Source organism: Heptranchias perlo, chromosome 25 (genome assembly GCF_035084215.1).
Source record: "Heptranchias perlo isolate sHepPer1 chromosome 25, sHepPer1.hap1, whole genome shotgun sequence".
Lineage (NCBI taxonomy): Eukaryota > Metazoa > Chordata > Chondrichthyes > Hexanchiformes > Hexanchidae > Heptranchias > Heptranchias perlo.
Window position 1 is genome coordinate 35,749,142 of NC_090349.1, and position 19,349 is coordinate 35,768,490.

The window sequence follows — 19,349 nt, forward strand, 5'->3', positions numbered from 1 at the left end:
CTCTTCATCCCTCATCAACGGACCTCGTCTCAAACTGGAACTTGGATACTGCATCGGCGGTACGGAACCAGGAGCGAGACGTGCAGGAAGAAGCTGCAAGCAAGACAACGGGCAATCGGGGTGAGCATATCGCCTGCGCCTACACAGCCACAAGATCACTTAGCTGTGTGAGGGGGTGATTGTAAGTCCCAACCAAACCTTAGAGGGTTTTAGTGCTGGGGTGGTGGGGGGGGGGGGTCCTGTGTTAGTTTATTTCACGGGAGGGTTTTTCTCTTATTAGGCTGTGGTAATTTAGCATGGTAGAGTTGTATGGTTTGTACTGTTTACTAGTGTCATTGTTAATCTTATTAAACACAATACGATTGAGCCCAAAAACGTGTGTCTGAGTCTGATTCGTCCTTATAATCCCCATCGTTCCAGGACCTTTAGGAAGTGGTGTGTTTTCGGTACGCCCGAGAAAACCACTTACAAAGGAGAGGAAAATAATATCCTGATAGGATTTTGCATTTATCCCCCAACATCTCTTCTTCCTCTGCACTACAATCCACCAATGTTAATCTCCTGCACAGAAAACCTCTGTGTATACGGTGACCCACCCGGGAAGATCCTGGGTCATTTGGCTTCTGACAATTAATATTCCTGATTCACCCTCTGACTGCTCTGCTGCATTGCCATGTGTTGAATGTGCAGTAAGGAGGTTTGCCCGCAACAATGGAATAGGCACAGGGATCCTGACAAGAGACTTGTAAAGTATATCAGGGAGAAAGGAAAAGCTAGAGAGAAAGTCCTGGCCTATTGCGGCTGCTGTGCACCACCCAACAACTATCATAAATCCCATCCCAGGCCACAGTTATAAATAGCTCATCTATAATTTTTCAAGCATAGTGACTGTTATTATATAGGCAAACATGGCCACCATTCTACAACTGCAACATCTCACAAACAACAAGGAAATGAATGACCAGCTAATCTATTTCGCAGGTGGCATTGGCTAGGGGAAGCTAGGTAAACACATGAGGGAGAAAGAAATATAAGGTTAGAGAATCATGGAATCATCGACTCTTACAGCACAGAAGGAGGGCATTCGGCCCATCGTGCATGTGCCGGCTCTTTGAAAGAACAATCCAATTAGTCCCACTCCCTTTCTCTTTACCCATAACCCTGCAATTTTCTCCCCTTCAAATATTTATCCAATTCTGAAATGCTGACAGGGTTAGATGAAGAGGGGTGGGAGAAGGCTTGAATGGAGCATCAACACCGGCATGGAGCAATTGAGCTGAATGGCCTGATTCTGTGCTGTACAATCTATGTAATTCTATGTAACTGCTGGCAGCCAGTTTCAGAGCAATATTGGTGGAGGTCTCCCGCCCGGTCACTTGCCCATCTGCCCTCTTGGCGGCAGATTCTGGGTGATGAGGGCAAAACATCCTTCACAGGCACCATAACGGCACAGTGGATTCCATCTCAAAATCTTTGTGTTGTGACGTGGTATCACACTCCATGTACTTCTTTTCTTTTTCAGCAGCCCAAGAGAAAGAAAACACTGCGGGAGATGAAGAAGAAATATGGTAGCCAAGTTTTAATGTGGACCAGGCCTCAGGATCAGCAAATCTGAACTTTGTTGGTCTGAAGACCTCAAGTTGGAAATAAATATCCTGCCAAATAATTGTGGTGCAAATATACTGTATCCATTATAATTCAGTAGGACTGCCAACAACATGCTATAACTTATCATTCCTTAAGACAAGTTAGAATAACTGAGCCAAAAGGCACTCTAATATTCTAGTATAAATAGCTCAGCATAATTTATGACTGTAATGAGAATTTCCATTGCGTTAAGCCAAAAAGAAAACTTGTTTCAGGTTACAGCTCACATCTGCAGAGTGTGGACCGCACAGAATCCTGAATCTACCCTGGTAATTGTGCAGGCATCATGATGATCAGCAATGTTTCGACTTAAACATGTTATTTTCTGCAATCATGGAATTCACCGCACAGATACAGGCCATTAGGCTCACTATACCTGTGTCAGTGCTAGCTCGCCAATTACCCTTTCCCAGTATGTTTTATATATTTTTTTCAAATAGTTATTCAATCTTCTTTTAAATGATGCTCTCGTTTCTGCCTCAATTGCCACTTGTGGTAAAATATTCCCTTACTAAGGACTCTCTGTTTGAAAAAAAAATCTTCTAATGTCCCCTTTATTCTTCTGGTGATAATCCTCAGTCTATGCCATCTCATTACCAATTTGCCAACCAGTGGAAACAATTTATCACTGATTATCCCCTTAAAACCTTTCAGAATTTTGAAAACCTCTATTAAATTTTTTTTATTCATTCATGGGATATGGACGTCGCTGGCAAGGCCAGCATTTATTGCCCATCCCTAATTGCCCTTGAGAAGATGGTGGTGAGCCGCCTTCTTGAACCACTGCAGTCCATGTGGTGCAGGGCTGTTAGGTAGGGAGTTCCAGGATTTTAACCCAATGACAATGAAGGAATGGCGATATCGCCCGTAACTTTTTCTGTTCAAGTGAAAAAAGCTTAATTTTTTCAAACTTTGCTTCAACCATAAACTTTTATTCCTGGTATTATTCTCGTGAATCATCACTGTACCCCTTGCATGACTCTGATATCCTTTCTATAATTGGGATGCTCAGCACTCAATACTCTAACTGTGGCTTAACAACGACTGAATCGATATTGCCTGTTTTACACTATCACCCAAAGTTAAATTTACTCCCATTGAACTATGCAGTGGGTTAGAATACTGTTCATTTATCTCTGGGCGATAGTTTGAATTCAGCCCAGATTGACATGGATGAAAGTCTCTATCTCTCACCGTCGCTCTTTGCCTCTTTCTGCCGATGGTAACGGTGCTATATGAAATGAGTTTGGAGTCAGTGTTAACCTAATTCCTAATGATATGGGTAGGCAACACAAAGCCAACAGTGCTAAATTGGTGATCTTATTGAGAAAGACAACTGGATATCTGGGGCTGGGGGGGGGCTGCGAAAATTGCAGAAATGCAGAACGGGTTCGGAAGCCGGCTCCAACCTGTCGACTTCCAACTTCCCCACGGACGGCAATTAAAGCCGGCGGGATGATAATTAAAGAACCAAATGTACCTAATTGAGGTACTTGAGGCACTTTACTTGTGGCATATTAGGTAGTTGGAACGATTTTTAACTTACCTGGGTGGCTTTCCCATGGCTTCTGATTCCTGGGCTGGATCAGGCAAAAAGAAATGAAATGATTTAAATAACAAACCATTGCACGAAGTTAAAACACAAAATCAACCCCGCTTTCCACCCTGCTCCGATGTCCGATGTCTCCCTCTCCGATCTCCCCCTCCATACCCCCCGATGTCCCTCCAATCTCCCCCTCTTCACCCCCCCAATGTCCCCCCGATCTCCCACTCTCCCTCCCCCCCGATCTTCCACTCTCCCTCCCCCCGATCTTCCACTCTCCCTCCCCCCCGATCTTCCACTCTCCCTCCCCCCCGATCTTCCACTCTCCCTCCCCCCCGATCTTCCACTCTCCCTCCCCCCGATCTTCCACTCTCCCTCCCCCCCGATCTTCCACTCTCCCTCCCCCCCGATCTTCCACTCTCCCTCCCCCCCGATTTTCCACTCTCCCCCCACCCCCCCCCGATCTTCCACTCTCCCTCCCCCCCGATCTTTCACTCTCCCTCCCCCCCGATCTTCCGTTCCAGCGCTGGATGACGTCTCGCTCTCTCTCTTTCTCTCCCCCCCACCACCTCGCGTTGCAGCTCCTGTGTCAGGCTGGCTGCCGGGCGCGAAACCCGGAAAGAACTTTAATCACCATCAATTACGTTGCAATCGCGTCGGAAACGGTAAGTTTTGTTTATTCGGGTTTGCCTCGCGCACCTTCACCCGCCCGCTACCAACCCGCCACCATTTCAAAATTGAGCCCCTGGTGTGGGAAATAGAATTATATCGTAATGGTGCAGTGGGTGATGCTGTTCTGAGGTTGGAGCTGAAGCACTGCGTAGAGTCAGAGTTGAGCGAGCTTTGCTCATGCTATACCCCAACTAGGAGGGCTTGATGCCAACACTGTAGGTGCTGGAAATGAAAAGTGTTCCATTCTCAACACTGTCATCCACAGGATGCACTGCAGCAACTCGCCAAGGCTTCTTCGACAGCACCTCCCAAACCCACGACCTCTACCACTTAGAAGGTCAAGAGCAGCAGGTACATGGGAACAACACCACCTGCACGTCCCCCTCCAAGTCACACATCATCCCGACTTGGAAATATATCGCTGTTCCTTCATTGTCGCTGGGTCAAAATTCTGGAACTCCCTTCCTAACAGTACTGTGGGAGAACCTTCACCACATGGACTGCAGCGGTTCAAGAAGGCGGCTCTCCACCACCTTCTCAAGGGCAATTAGGGATGGGCAATAAATGCTGGCCTCGCCAGCGACACCCACATCCCATGAACGAATAAAAAAAAAAGCCCCCCACAACACTGAGATGCTGTATTATTGTCCACTTGCTGGGCTTCAAGAGTTATTAATGCTTGGAGCGATCAGGAAGTTGTAGCTTTCATCTTTCATCTATTGAACTACAATACCCAGAATGCACACAGCAACCCGTATCACAACAACCAATGAAAAATTTCCAAGTAACAACCTCAGGGCCCAAGATCTCATTTCCCCCCCAGTATTTTGTTTAGATTAAGCTCTTAAATATAAAAAAAATCTGAGCTTAAAGTATTTGAGATGAATTTTTTTTTGTGTCACCGAGGGGGACAACTGTTTGTGCTGGGGCCAGAGGGGAAGTTTATGGAGTGCTTTGGTGCAGGTGGAGTCAATCAGTCAGGTAGGCCGGCTTGGGTTGCCAACTCTGGTTGGATGTATTCCTGGAGGTTTCATCACATAACCTCCTGCCTCCAACTGCTCCGCCCCCACACTCCCGCCATTGATCACCTGACACGTCCACTCTCGCAGCGCACCACCTTCCCACAGCAATTGGAAAGCAAATAGGCTCTTAATTACCCTATTGGATGATGCTTGACTGTCAGTCAAACAGCCTTTTTATCCCATCTCCAACATTTTTATTACTAATAAATGTTCAAAGAAAATGAAAAAGAACACACACAATTTTTTTAAATGCCCCTACCATTTTTCTCCTGGGTTTGCTCGTAGCAGTATGCTGAAGGTTAATCTTTAATTCCTGGAGTCTCCAGGACAATCCTGAAGGCTTGGCAACCCCAAGGGCAGCCTAGCTCATCGCAAATCACCAGTGGCTGTAGGTGCTGTTCATCGGACACTCTGGTTACGTCAGTGGCAGTTTCAGCAAGAACTACAAATCCACTGTGGGAAACGAGGGAGAGAAAAGAAAATCTTTTAAAATCCTGTAGATAACTGAGAAAAATACGGAAAAAACTGAGGAAGGAGAAGGAAAAAATAAAATACTGGCATATTAGAGAAATCCGCTGACAGATTAGTATAAAATTAGAGAATTAGAGGTTTTGGGGATGAAAGAACAAAATGACTTGCATCTTAAACAAATAGTATTCTAAATATAAATATATTATATAGAATTATAAATATAAATATATTATGTATTACATCTGTGAGTCTCCAGCTTTCATCACCAGTAAGGTGTGTAATTTTTTTTGACCTCATGCCAGCCTTGTGATATGTTGCTCCAATAAATTTGTTGTGTTACCGAGATGGGCAAACCTCTGTCATGTTTAGGCTGCTGCAGGATTATAGCGAACAACAAAACTATGTTCCAGGTCCCACACCATCAGTGAGCAACAGCGTGTGAGCTTTATTAATAAATAAATAAAGGACAGAGAGAGAATGAGGACGAAGAGAGATTAGGAAGAAGTAGGGATGACAGGAGGAGTATAAGACAGTGTTTAAATTTTCTTTATTTGTATGTAAAATTGTGTTTTAGGTGTTTAATGTGAAGTTTTGAGTTAATATTACAGTAATAAAGATACTCCTAATGTTCGAGTAATTTTATTGCTGTAATATCAATAGGTCAGCACCATAGTTCATTAGCTGAAAACAAATCAAATTTGTTGATCAGGAGAGACCTGAGTTTCCCTGAAGTTACCCGCAGTCTAAATTGCTAGCGTCTAAAGATACCACAGCTGTTCACTGAGTTCCAGCAAAATTGTAACAAAATAAATTTAAAATAGTTTCCTGCAGCTTAGATGCACATTTCCGGGGTGAAGTTCCTGTAGAAATGCTTAAAAGATTTACTTCTAATAATGTCTGGGGTTTTTTAAAAATCATTTTTCAAGAGAATCTTTAAAAAAAAAAGTTCCTCTTTTCAGATTTATGACATTTTTTAAAAAGTTTATTTTGGGCTAAATATAGAAAAGGGAACAGGTGTGCGAAGGCCGTGACACGAAGTGGAAAGAAATAACAGCAAAATATAGAGGGGAAGAGATAGACGGGTAGAAATTGTTCCTCACTTGCTCCCATTCCCATTCCACACCCCCTCCCCCCCGCACCCCCCACCCCGGCCTACCGGTACTTACCTTTGGGGGCCGCTGCTGGTGAGGCAAGTGGCCTGACATTCATCTTTGTAAAAGGAGCGAGATGCCTATGGCGGTGATACAGATGCCAGTAGCTCGCCCAAATAAAGCAAATGAGGCCCAAGGTCCAATTTTGGATGGGCCTCAGGCCTCCAGGTTGGGTCAGGCCGCACATTATGGACCCAAATCCAGATGATAACCAATTTCTACCCCAGAATTCCTTGGTTAGCCCATCTGTGTGATTCGAGTTTGAATCTAGCTGAAATGGATAGAGTGAAATTCTCCTGTCTGCTGGCTGTCAGATTAATTTGGGGCAGTCCACCTATTTGGTGCAAGCCAGCAGAGCAAAATTGCCCTTAACTGGGCAGTGGTTTGGCATGCAAGCTCGGAAGAGTTATGTGCTATACTTTGGCTAGGAGTGATTGATGCAAACACTGAGACCAAAAGCAGAAAAAGGCTCCATTCTCCAGCACTGACATTCTTCACCATACTGAGCCCAAATGTTCATCAAAGCAAAATTTAAATTTGGAACGGGTGAGAGTACAAGAAGAGGCCAGTAATCATTTCTAATGTCATCACGTTTACTGTCACTAGAGCAATGGAGTCCACTACTTTCTCTGTTCTGATCGTAAAATTGTTTCACAGACATCTCAAGGTAAAACTAGTCAGAGAACGGAAGCTATTAACCCATATTTGGGTGTCAGCTGTGGCTCAGTGGTAGCTCGGGGGGCCCCCAAATTGATGAATGAAACATGCAGTAAAGAAAATACAAGATTAGAAGAAAGTTTCCAAATTTCCGTATAATTTATTTTAAGGCTTTCAATTTATAATTTAAGGTGTCACCCTTGACTCAGTGGGTAGCACTCTCGTCTCTGAGTCATGAAGGCTGTGGGTTCAAGTCCCACTCCAGAGGCTTGAGCACAAAATTTAGGCTGACACTCCAGTGGAGTACTGAGGGAATGCTGCACTGTCGGAGCTGCCATCTTACGGATGAGATGTTAAACCGAGGCCCCGTCTGCCCTCCCAGGGAACATAAAAGATTCCTTGGCACAATTTCAAAGAAAAGAGGGGAAATTCTCCCCATTGCCCTGGCCAATATTTATCCTTCGACCAACATCACTAAAAATACAGATTATCTGGTATTTATCACATTGCTGTTTGTGGGATCTTGCTGTGCGCAAATTGGCTGCTGTATTTCCTACATTACAACAGTGATTACACTTCAAAAGTACTAAATTGGCTGTAAAGTGCGTTGGGGTGTCCTAAGGTCATGAAAGGCGCTATATAAATGCAAATCCTTCTTTTTCCTTTTTATTGACTAAGCCAGGCTAGGTTACTGGGTGTGGGCCCAAAATGCAAAGCTGTCTGAACTTGGTCTTAAGTGGAATTAAAATTGGCAATCTCACCCAGGGAGCCTACGAGAATAGTTGATGTGGAAGAATTAATTTCACACTGTTGTACTAGGAGTGCTGTTTTGAGGTTAAGGCAATGACTTATTGTTGGAGTTTAATACCACTCTACCTGGCTGTGTAATCCATAAGCCTCGATTTTAACTCAGAGTGTGAGTCGTGCGGGTTGGGGCCGAGCTGCCCTGACCTCGGCGGTGGTTAGGGTGGCTTGTGGTTAAGACCCGCCTAAAACTGGTGGTAAGCAGCAGCTGGCCGGCAGGTGGGATGGATTATTGTGCGGCAGGAGGTCACTAAAGTAAGGGTCCCTGGCGCTTATGTAAGTGGTTGGGAAGGGGTTCGGGAGGGACCCTCGGTCAGGGGAGGGAGGAAGCCCGAGGCAGGGGAGGACTAAACATTCCTAATGGGACCAAAGGAGCTCTTTTGCTCCTACTGAACCCACAAGGAAAGGAAAAACACTTACCATTTTGGGCCTCTTGTGACCCTAGCTCCTCTTCTCACTAGGTTGGCTTGGCGAGGAGGCCACAATGACTTCCCCTTGCAGGACTCTGGTTAAAATTGTGTCTGGGCCCCGATGACATCATCAGAGCCCATCACAGATCTGCATATTTAAAGAAGGACCCCGCTGACTTCCAGTGGGTGTCCTCCTTGCCTACTCAGAAGAGCAGGTTAAAACGGGAACCCGCAGGAAGACAGCGGGACCTCGGTGGGTAAGAACCACGGGCAATTTTAACTACCCACCTGCCCGATTTCTGCCGGGCAGGGTTAAAATCGGCCCCATTGAAAAATGGCCACCTGGTCTATCCCATTATTGGGCTGAATCCAAACCCAAGTTCAAAAGAAGAAGTAGAAATGTTTTAACCCTTTTGGCCCACCCCTCACCGCCAGTCTTCTTTAGACTCCCTCACATCCACAAAACTGAAACATTTCTGAGGATCTACACTGTCAAATTCAAGATAACTCTCCTCAAACCGCAGACTTTCAAACATGATCAAAGATGCCGCTGTCAGGTCCTCTGCTAGCCCAATGGGTAAATACATCGCTCAGTGTGGTACTAAACCATACAGGACACAAAAAAGCCAGTTTCAATCGGTCTGAGGTGAGTTATCCAGGTAGCAGTAGTCGCATTACAATTAGCCTCAGCGCCCCTGCACTATGGAAAAGAGAATCAGCCAGGGTTTCAGCTCATGATCACTATTCAGTGACTGTGGCTAGAAAGTGCTGGATTGTGAACATCAGCAGGCGACAGGTTTGGGCAAGACCATAATGCCCCTCAGGGTAAAATAGCTTGCCTGACGCTTGCCAGCTAGGCGCATACATGAAAAGTTGCAACTTGAGTGAAGCATCAGAGGGCTGCTGCTAGCTATAGAACTATATATCAGCAAGAGTCAGCACCTTCAGGGGAGAAGGAGAAAAAAACTGACAAAAAAAAAGGTTTGCGCCAGTAGAATTTGTAATGGTGGATTAGTTTCTAATTATGGATGAATTAGCCGTGAAGCACGAACACAATTTGAACTGTGGGAACCCAAGTAAGCAAGAAGTGCCAATGGAAGCTGCATTCTGTGTTTCGTTAAATTCACACTGGTCTCAATTGTGAAAACCTTGTTTTGATAAATGTAGAATTTAATTAGAGGAGATGGGCCCAGCCCCATCAATGGCCAAGTCAATGTAGGCACCACTGTAAAAATGAGCCGTGCAGACCAGTTTGACCCTTGGTCTGTGCTGAGTTAATTGACCTCAGCCAAGAAACAGAGTGGCGTCAGGAGACTTCATGAGAGGAAACAAGAAAAATAAGAAAGTCAGGAATAAACAAAACAAAAAGATGTACACTGCATCATCTGGAAAGAAACTGAAACGGGGCCAGGAAATTCATGACAAATTTCAAATACTATCTGTGTGAATAAAAGTAAACACTTTGTTTTAAAGAGGCACTGACCTTTTAAAAAAAAACTTTTGGTAAACTCTTCTCTGTGTTGGCCAAACACCGTAATATTATACGATGTCATCTGTACTAAAATGTATCATTGTGTCACAAAAAAATGATATAATTTGGATTTGGTGTCACCACAAAGAAAGTGACACACGGCTGGTCCAGCTGTCCTCCAGCTGTCATGATAGTCCTACATTTTCTTTCTCTTTTTCATGACTTTTGTGGTGAAGTTTATGCTCAACGTGAGAGATGTTAGTGGTGGGAAATGGAACACTCTCATTTTCAGTCATTTCAACTATGCAGCATGAGTATCAAGCACTTCTAGGTCAGCTATAGCACAGTTAGATACAAAAGTAAGGCTCCCTTTACTCTGCCGCACAATGTGTCACCCCCGACCTCTTGAAAAGCCACCAGTGTGACAAGTTTCCATTTCCCATACCAGCCATCCTATGGCCTCTCTGAGTGCAATTCCCGATTTGATGTCAAATTAAGGGCAATTTGGTGTGCTGTGGGCTCACACTGTCCAAAACTGTTTCACGTTGGACCCTTACAGTCAACAGGCAGAGATTCTTTCAATCCTATAACTCTGGACTGGATTTGAACCCATGTTCCAGGTGCCGCTTTAAAACGTTAACATCTAAATCCAAAATTAACACAACAAATCGCATTAGTATTAATGGAACAATTTTGCTCTTTTATTGCTCAGCAGCATTTGTTATTCAACAATGCAATTTTTTTTGATGTCCATCCAATTACATTCTCCAACTGTGAGTGGGTTATTTGTACTTAATGAGAACATTGTTATCATGTTTGAATCAGATATAATAGATACACAGAGTTCTACAGCATCAAACTACAGAATAACAGTCTGTAGTACCCTAGAACGCGTTACAAGACATCTTAAGAATGTTGGGACCAGAAAAGGTCCATTCACGACTTTTGCAGACCCTCTCACTTCGCCTCAGTGCAATTTTGTTCCCTTCCTTTTCTGAAAGTTATGGGAGAGATTTTCAACTTCTGCCCAAAATGGGCATGAAGTCAGTAGAGTGGCCATGTCTCCTGCCCAAAGCCAGCATTTTCAGATTCAGGCCTCATTTGAATGCTTCCGGTGAGCAGCAGGCGCCAAACAGTCGCTCTGCTACATCTTGCCGGTTGTGGGAGAGCGGGAAATGGTCCAGCTCCTACGCCGAGCTGGCCAGCAGGTCGGGCCTGGGGACGCCAAGCCAATCCCAGCCCCTCTAAAGACCGCTGGTTAGGCCTCTCACCACCTGGTACAAATGGGCAGAGCCTGTGTCATGCAGGTTCCATCCATTTGTACTGCAAATTTGCCGTCAGAGGTCCTACAATCACATTCAATACTCTCCGATTGTTCCAACTAATGCCAACATGATTTTTTAAAAATTTAGTGACAGGACAGACCACAACTGAAATAACCAAGATGTCCAACATTCAGCCTTTTTAACAATACAAGAGATCTTGCTACAATTTTCTTATTCCCATCAGGTGGCCATCTAGTGTTCAGTTACCAATATGCAAGTACCATACTTCCTTCACCTGGGAATATTAAGGCCAATTATAGTGTTTCTTACTATCACTCTCCCTGAGATCAGCTAATTCACAAAGATAAGTATGATTGAGGAAGACCATTCAGCATATCTAGTTCGTCCTTCGGAAGATCCCCCATCATAGCCGCTAAGTATCTCTTGAATGACTCCAGAGTTTTTGATGTGGAGATGCCGGTGATGGACTGGGGTTGCCTCCACTATCCTTTGCTGATGACAACAAATCGGGGGAAATGGCAATTTGGGGAAAAATGTGAATGCAGTTTGGAAGTAAGAATAGGGAAAGGAAATACACCTTTTTTTTTCATTCATGGGATGTTGCTGGCGAGGCCAGCATTTATTGCCCATCCCTAATTGCCCTTGAGAAGGTGGTGGTGAACCGCCTTCTTGAACCGCTGCAGTCCGTGTGGTGAAGGTTCTCCCACAGTGCTGTTAGGAAGGGAGTTCCAGGATTTTGACCCAGCGACTATGAAGGAACAGTGATATATTTCCAAGTCCGGGATGGTGTGTGACTTGGAGGGGAACGTGCAGTTGGTGTTGTTCCCATGTGCCTGCTGCCCTTTTCCTTCTAAGTGGTAGAGGTCGTGGGTTTGGGAGGTGCTGTTGAAGAAGCCTTGGCAAGTTGCTGTAGTGCATCCTGTGGATGGTACACATTGCAGCCACGGTGCGCCGGTGGTGAAGGGAGTGAACATTTAGAGTGGTGGATGGGTGCCAATCAAGTGGGCTGCTCTGTCCTGGATGGTGTTGAGTTTCTTGAGTTTTGTTGGAGCTGCACTCATCCAGGCAAGTGGAGAGTATTCCATCACACTCCTGACTTCTGCCTTGTAGATGGTGGAAAGGCTTTGGGGAGTTAGGAGGTGAGTCACTTGCTGCAGAATACCCAGCCTCTGACCTGCTCTTGTAGCCACAGTATGTATGTGGCTGGTCCAGTTAAGTTTCTGGTCAATGGTGACCCCCCAGGATGTTGATGGTGGGGGATTTGGCGATGGTAATGCCATTGAATGTCAAGGGGAGGTGGTTAAACTCTCTCTTGTTGGAGATGGTCATTGCCTGGCACTTGTCTGGCGCAAATGATACTTGTCACTTATCAGCTAAAGTCTGGGTGTTGTCCAGGTCTTGCTGCGTGCGGGCACGGAGTGCTTCATTATCTGAGGGGTTGCAAATGGAACTGAACACTGTGCAATCATCAGCGAACATCCCCATTTCTGACCTTATGATGGAGGGACAGTCATTGATGAAGCAGCTGTAGATGGTTGGGCCTTGGACAGTCCCCTGATGAACTCCTGCAGCAATGTCCCGGGGCTGAGATGATTGGTCTCCAACAACCACTACCATCTTTCTTTGTGCTAGGTATGACTCCAGCCACTGGAGAGTTTTCCCCTGATTCCCATTGACTTCACTTTTACTAGGGCTCCTTGGTGCCACACTCAGTCAAATGCTACCTTGATGTCAAGGGCAGTCACTACCTTAACTGGTAAAAATTTAAATGGGGTAGAGGAGCAGAGGGATCTAGGTATGCAGATACACATTTATTCTTAAAATAAAAAATGTATATCTCTGGAAGGTCCCAGATTTGGTTGCTGGTCTATATTAGTTGATCTCAGCCACAGCAGCAGTGGAGATGCTACAATTGACACAAGGTGGAGCACAGGGAGTGTAAATATCACTACAGAATTTATACTTTTTGAGCTGTAGACGTGCACGGTGAGATGATAAGATCATTGAGTCACTGACTGTGAATATTGGTGGTAACAAATCAGAACAGTTTATAATTACAGACAGCAATTAACTGCATTACTTCTAAATATACAAAAATGTAAATATTTGAGGGCCAAGTCTGAGTTGTCCTTGGAATGATGCGTCTGCTCCCTACGGTTATGGCTGATCACTGCATTGTTTATAACTATCTTATCCGTGTCACAAGGCAGAACCAAATAGAGTCTATGATTCACTGCAGGGTCAGGGTATACCTGGTGCTGACCTCCTGTTTCTAACTTAATCTCCAACCAAAGTTGCCGATGGTTAGCGTGTTATAGAGTGAGTCTCACCATGAGAGAACCCTTTTTAGACAGAACCTCACCATCAGTATCCCTGACAGTAAAATGCCTTCTTGAAAAGAAGTCCTGGAGTCCCCCTGTAGGTTCACTGAGTAAATGGACCACTTGCTGTTGTACCGACCATTACAAATCAGGAAGGTCCCGAGCTTCAATCCTGGATCTATGCTGGAGTCAGCTGATCCCAATAGTAAGGCCCTTCCTGTAAATTCAGACAAGTACAGGAAATGTTTAATTGAGGACTTCAGATAGTTTATATGTAGAATAATAAATACTCAGGAGTGAGTTGTAAATGTTTGAACACAAAACAACAATGACTGCATTTCAAAAGTAACTTATTAGCTGTGAAGCACATTGGGACAACCTGAGAATGTGAAAGACATTATATTAAGCAATTTCTTTCTTTTTTTTAGTCCTGGAATGAGACAGAATGGGCACCAGATGTCTGAGATATAAGCATTTCTGCCTTTGTTCCTTTTGCCCAAGGTCCTCTTCCCTCTCCAAATCACCACTGCCACAAATGAACTGTGTCAGGCTCTCAGTGTGTCTCAGAATAGACTTTCTTATGCTATGTCTTGTGCTATGTACTTTGTATTGTCCAATGTACTCTGTATTGTGCCATATACTCCATGAATTGTGCCATGTACTCTGTATTATTTCATGTACTCCGTATTGTTTCATGTACTCTATCATTTCATGTACTCTGTATTATTTCATGTACTCTGTATTGTGTCATGTACTCTGTATTGTTTCATGTACTCTGTATTGTTTCATGTATCAGCATGGGCCCATGCTCTGAATGTCACTCCGTTATTTAAGAAGGGAGGGAGAGAAAAAACAGGTAACTCCAAACTGTCAGTCTAATGTCAGTTGTGGGGAAGTTACTGGAAACTGGCATTAGGGACAGAGTGACTGAGCACTTGGACAAGTATCAGTTGATCAAAGAGAGTTGGCGTGGATTTGTGAAGAGTAGATCATGTCTGACTAGTTTAGCTGAAATTTTTGAGGACGTCACTAACATGATGGATAAGGGAGTGTCTATTGATGTTATATGTATGGACTTCCAGAGGCATTTGCTAAGTTTTGGCACGAGAGATTATTAGCAAAAATGAAAATGCATGGAATTGGAGGCAACCTTGAGACATGGGTTGGTAATTGGTTGGGAGGTATAAAGCTGAGAGTAGAGATATAGAGAAGGTCCTTTTTTTGAAGTCATGTTGGGTGTTCCCAATATGTCCCTCTCTATCCAAGTAGTCTCATATTACATCCCTAATGATACCCTCAAGCATCTTTCATATTACTGATGTCAAACTAATGTGCCTAAGGGGAGGGGAAGAAGTTATGTTACAGTTATAGAGAGCCTTGGTCAGACCAAATCTGGAGTATTGCGGGCACCGCGCCTCATTGAGGAGATATTGGCCTCGGAGGGGGTACAGTGCAGATTCACCAGTATGATACTGGGGCTAAAAGGGTTAAATGATGAGGACAGATTCCATAAACTTGACTTGTATTCACTTTAGTATAGAAGGTTAAGGAGTGATCTATTCGAGGTGTTTAAAATTACAAAGGGATTCGATGGGTAGATAGAGAGAAACTATTTTCTCTGGAGAGGGAATCCAGCACAGGAGGCCATAATCATAAAATTAGAGCTAGGCCGTTCAGGAGTAATTGTAAACAATTTTACAACACCAAGTTATAGTCCAGCAATTTTATTTGAAATTCACAAGCTTTCGGAGGCTTCCTCCTTCCTCAGGTGAATGTGTATTCACCTCAGGTGAATGTGTATTCACCAGTCCATCACCGGCATCTCCACGTTCAGGAGTAAAAACAGGAAGCACTTTTTCAAACAAAGGATGCTGGAAAACGGGAACGCTCGTCCACAAAAGGATGTGGGTGCTGGGTCAATTGAAATTTTCCAGACTGAGTTCAATAGATTTTTGTTAGGTAAGGGTATCAAGGGATATGGATTAACAGCAAGTAAATGGAGTTGAGGTACAGATCAGCCATGATCTGATTAAATGGCGGAATAGGCTCGAGAGGCTGAATGGCCTACTCCTGTTCCTATTGCTACCTACTAACCCTGACTGGAAAGTTCACATGTCTGGACGTTGGATGGGGACAGTATTAGGCTTGGACTGTAATGTGCTCAATGGTCCTGTTGACATTCAAGAGGTAATTTTCGGACTTGGTAGAAATGATGTGAAAATCAGGCGCAGCACGCAGCTGAATTTCTGGCATGCATTTCCGGTGGGTGAGGCTTTTCAGCAGGAGAGTGGAGGCAGAAAATTAATTCTTCATTGTCTAGATCCACACATAAAGAACAACCACTTGGACAAGATGCGGGACGGCTGCCTGCTCCTGTGGAACGAATGCCAGAACCTGAAGGAGGAAGAGGAGCAAGTTTTTTAAAAGTTCAAAAATATGTTTTTACCAGAAACTCTTAATAAGTTACAGTCAGCATTGTGCTTATTTGATTTGAAAACAATAGTCTTATTGTATCGGCAAATAACGAACCGAGACCTTGGGCTGCAGCAAGCTGCGAACACACTTGGAAAAGTAGCTTTGCCAGGTCACCGTGATCTTACATCCACCAAGCCTGTAATTTCCCATTCACTATCAGCTTGCTTCAATTTTGTCAACAGGATCATTTCCACCTCTCCCAATGGCCTGGTGAATAAAGCCACCCCCTCCAGTGCAGTACTAAGCCATTCAGACCCACAGGCTTCCAGGCTTGATCTCTGCTCTGTGCTCAGTTAGCTGATCTATAATTATATAGGGCTCTGGTGACAGCACACCCAGAGTACTGTGTACAGTTTTGGTCTCCTTACCTGAGGAAAGATATACTTGCCTTAGAGAGGGTGCAATGAAGGTTGATTCCTGAGATGAGAGGGTTGTCCTATGAGGAATGATTGAGTAGAATGGGCCTGTATTCTCTGGAGTCTAGAAGAATGAGAGGTGATCTCATTGAAACGTATAAAATTCTTAAAGGGCTTGACAGAGTAGATGCTGAGACACTGTTTCCCCAGGGTGTAGAATCTAGAACTAGGAGTCATAATCTCAGGATAAGGGGCCGGCCATTTAGGACTGAGATGAGGAAACATTTCTTCACTCAGAGGGTTGTGAATCTTTGGAATTCTCTACCCCAGAGGATTGTGGATGCTCAGTTGATGAGTATGCTCAAAACTAAGATCGACAGATTTTTGAACACCAAGGGAATCAAGGGATATGCGGATAGGGTGGGAAAGTGGAGTTGAGGTAGAAGATCAGCCATGATCTTATTGAATGGCGGAGCAGGCTCGAGGGGCCATATGGCCTACTCCTGCTCCTATTTCTTATGTTTTTATGTTCTTATCTCAGTGGGAGTGGTGATGCAGTAAGGGTGCAGGTGGGACAATAATTGATCCCCGCATCCGAGACTAAGGAGTGGAAAAATCAGCCAGATTTCCTACATACTTGTCTCCTGCCAGAAGGTGGACCTATGAGGATGTCAGATGAGGACGGGATCCAACTTGGCTAAGCAGCCCCATCATTATTAATTAGCCTGGTGAAACTCACTCCCTTAGCTTAACAAATGAAGATTGGTCACTTAGGTGAGATGGCAGTGGACTGTAGCCGCCCTTGGAACTGTATCCCAGAAAAGAATCAACACCTCTGTGGGGGAGGAGGGCAGAGAGAATTGGAGGCAGAAAATTGTTTCCATGGACCTGACATGTGTTCTGACTAGTTTTCTGCTGGTAATGGCTTCTTTGGTATTTACCAATAAATAATAACTAATTCTGGAACTATCCAAGTGCTGTGAACAAAGTAAATCAACCTGCTGATGTAGCATGATGTCAAGAACGGGTGTACACTGCAGTGTGGGGCATTTGAAGAAGTTGACTGTAGCTCTTCCACTTGCAGAATTCACAATCACTGGATTACTTTGGAAATTGAGTCAGTGCTGTTATGTAGTCAAATACAACAACCAATTTACATGCACCAAGGTCCCATAAACAACAAATGACCAGACTGACCTGATTATGCTGGTGTTGGTTGAGGGAGGAATGTTGACCAGGATGACTTCCTGCTCGTCTTCAAATGTGCCATGGGATCTTTCAGGTGGACAATGCTTCAGTTTAATGTCTCACCCAAAACTTCTAGTACTTCCTCAGTGCTGAATTGAAGTGCCAGACTATATTATGTATTCGAGTCTGTAGTGGAGCTTGAGCTCATAACCTTCTGACTCAGAGGGAAGAATGCTGCCAACTAAGCTAGTGTGGTAATAAAATTATTTTACATGAAGATCTTCGGCAGTGACAGTACCTGTTTTGAGGATGGCATCTTTTTCAAAATAACATATTTTTAAGCTAAGGGATGCAGTATAGAGAGGAAACCCATCAGCTATGGACAGAAATACCCCATTATTGTCACAGTGGCTTAACAAAAGGGTGGGGGTTCAGATACTGAGCAATTAGGAGAGAGTTAGGGAAGGTGACCAAAGGCAAAGTCGAAGAGGTAGGTTTTGAAGGTGAGGATCGATAATAGCAAGGCAGAGGGGTTCTTGGAAAGAATTCTAGAGAGCAGGGCTGTGATGATGGAAGGCTCTGCCACCTACAGCAGAATGGGGAGGGAGGGGGGGGTGGGGAGGAGGCACACACAATAAACCAGACTCAGGACAGCAAAAGAAGTGAGCAGTGTTGTAGTCCTGGAGGAAGGAGAAAAATGTAGGAGAGAGGCCTTGGAGAGATTTGTAAATGAAGGCAAGGATTTTGAAATGAATGCATTAGGAGATGTAGGAGTGTCAGTTGGCAAGCAAGGGGCAATAAGTGAGCAGGATTTAATGTGAAGTGATGTGTGAGGCATGGCGTTTTGGATGAGTTGAAGAAAGCGAGGGAGGAGAATGGAGCATGGAGGTGACAAAAGTGTGGATGAGGATTTCAATAGTGGTGGGGTGAGCTAGGGATGGAGGCAGGCGATATTGTAAGGATGAAAATAGGTGGTCCTGGTGATGGACTGGATGTGGAGTTTGAAGCTCAGATTAGGATGGAACAGAACAATGAGGTTGTGCACTAGGGTAGGATCAGGGGCTGAGATGCAGAGTATTTGGTCAGAGCTGAATAGAATGATTTAGATATTGCCAATGTTTAGTTGGAGGAAGTTTGGTTTATTCAAGACTTGGTCAGATATAGCATAGGTTTGAGAGAAGGTAAAGCTTATTTTACTCCACCCGAACAAAATGTGTTTCAGCCACAATCACCGAAGAGCATGCTCTGATTCACCATTGTGATGTTTTCTTTTCCTCACACCAGGCATCCTTTGGCCTATTGATTGAGTTTGTTCATTTGTGCTGAATTAGAGATGGTTTTGTACTACGGGGTTGTACCCTCTAGAAACTGGATTGAGAAAGCCCAAACTCATCGAACGGAGGAGGGTTACATTCATCAGAGAGTGAAGACTTTTGTCCCAGCAGTCTGCCCAGGATTCAAACCCAGGTTCCAAAGGGGAAAGGACAACGTACTAACCAGGAGTGCTGTCTACAAGCTGAGAATGATCCAATGCCCTACAGGGCACCAGCCATTTTCAGTTTCATCTTGTGCTTTGTGAGGGCACATGCTGACATTGTTCCCTTTGGGGAACAGATGGCAATGACACACACCGAGAAACAGTGCTGCAAAGAGACTAGAACTCCCCCACCTCCCATTTACGATAAACATCTCTGCAAATGACACTGAGCTCATAGTCTGTTAAATTGCAACTTCCTGTGTACAGAAATAGTCCTCAGGAAACAGATTGCAGCATCTGCTTTGCTTAAAATGAACAATGCACCCTGCGCAACCTTGAGCTCATCTAAAACTCTGTTGCCCGTATCCTAACTCACACCAAGTCCCGTTCTCCCATCA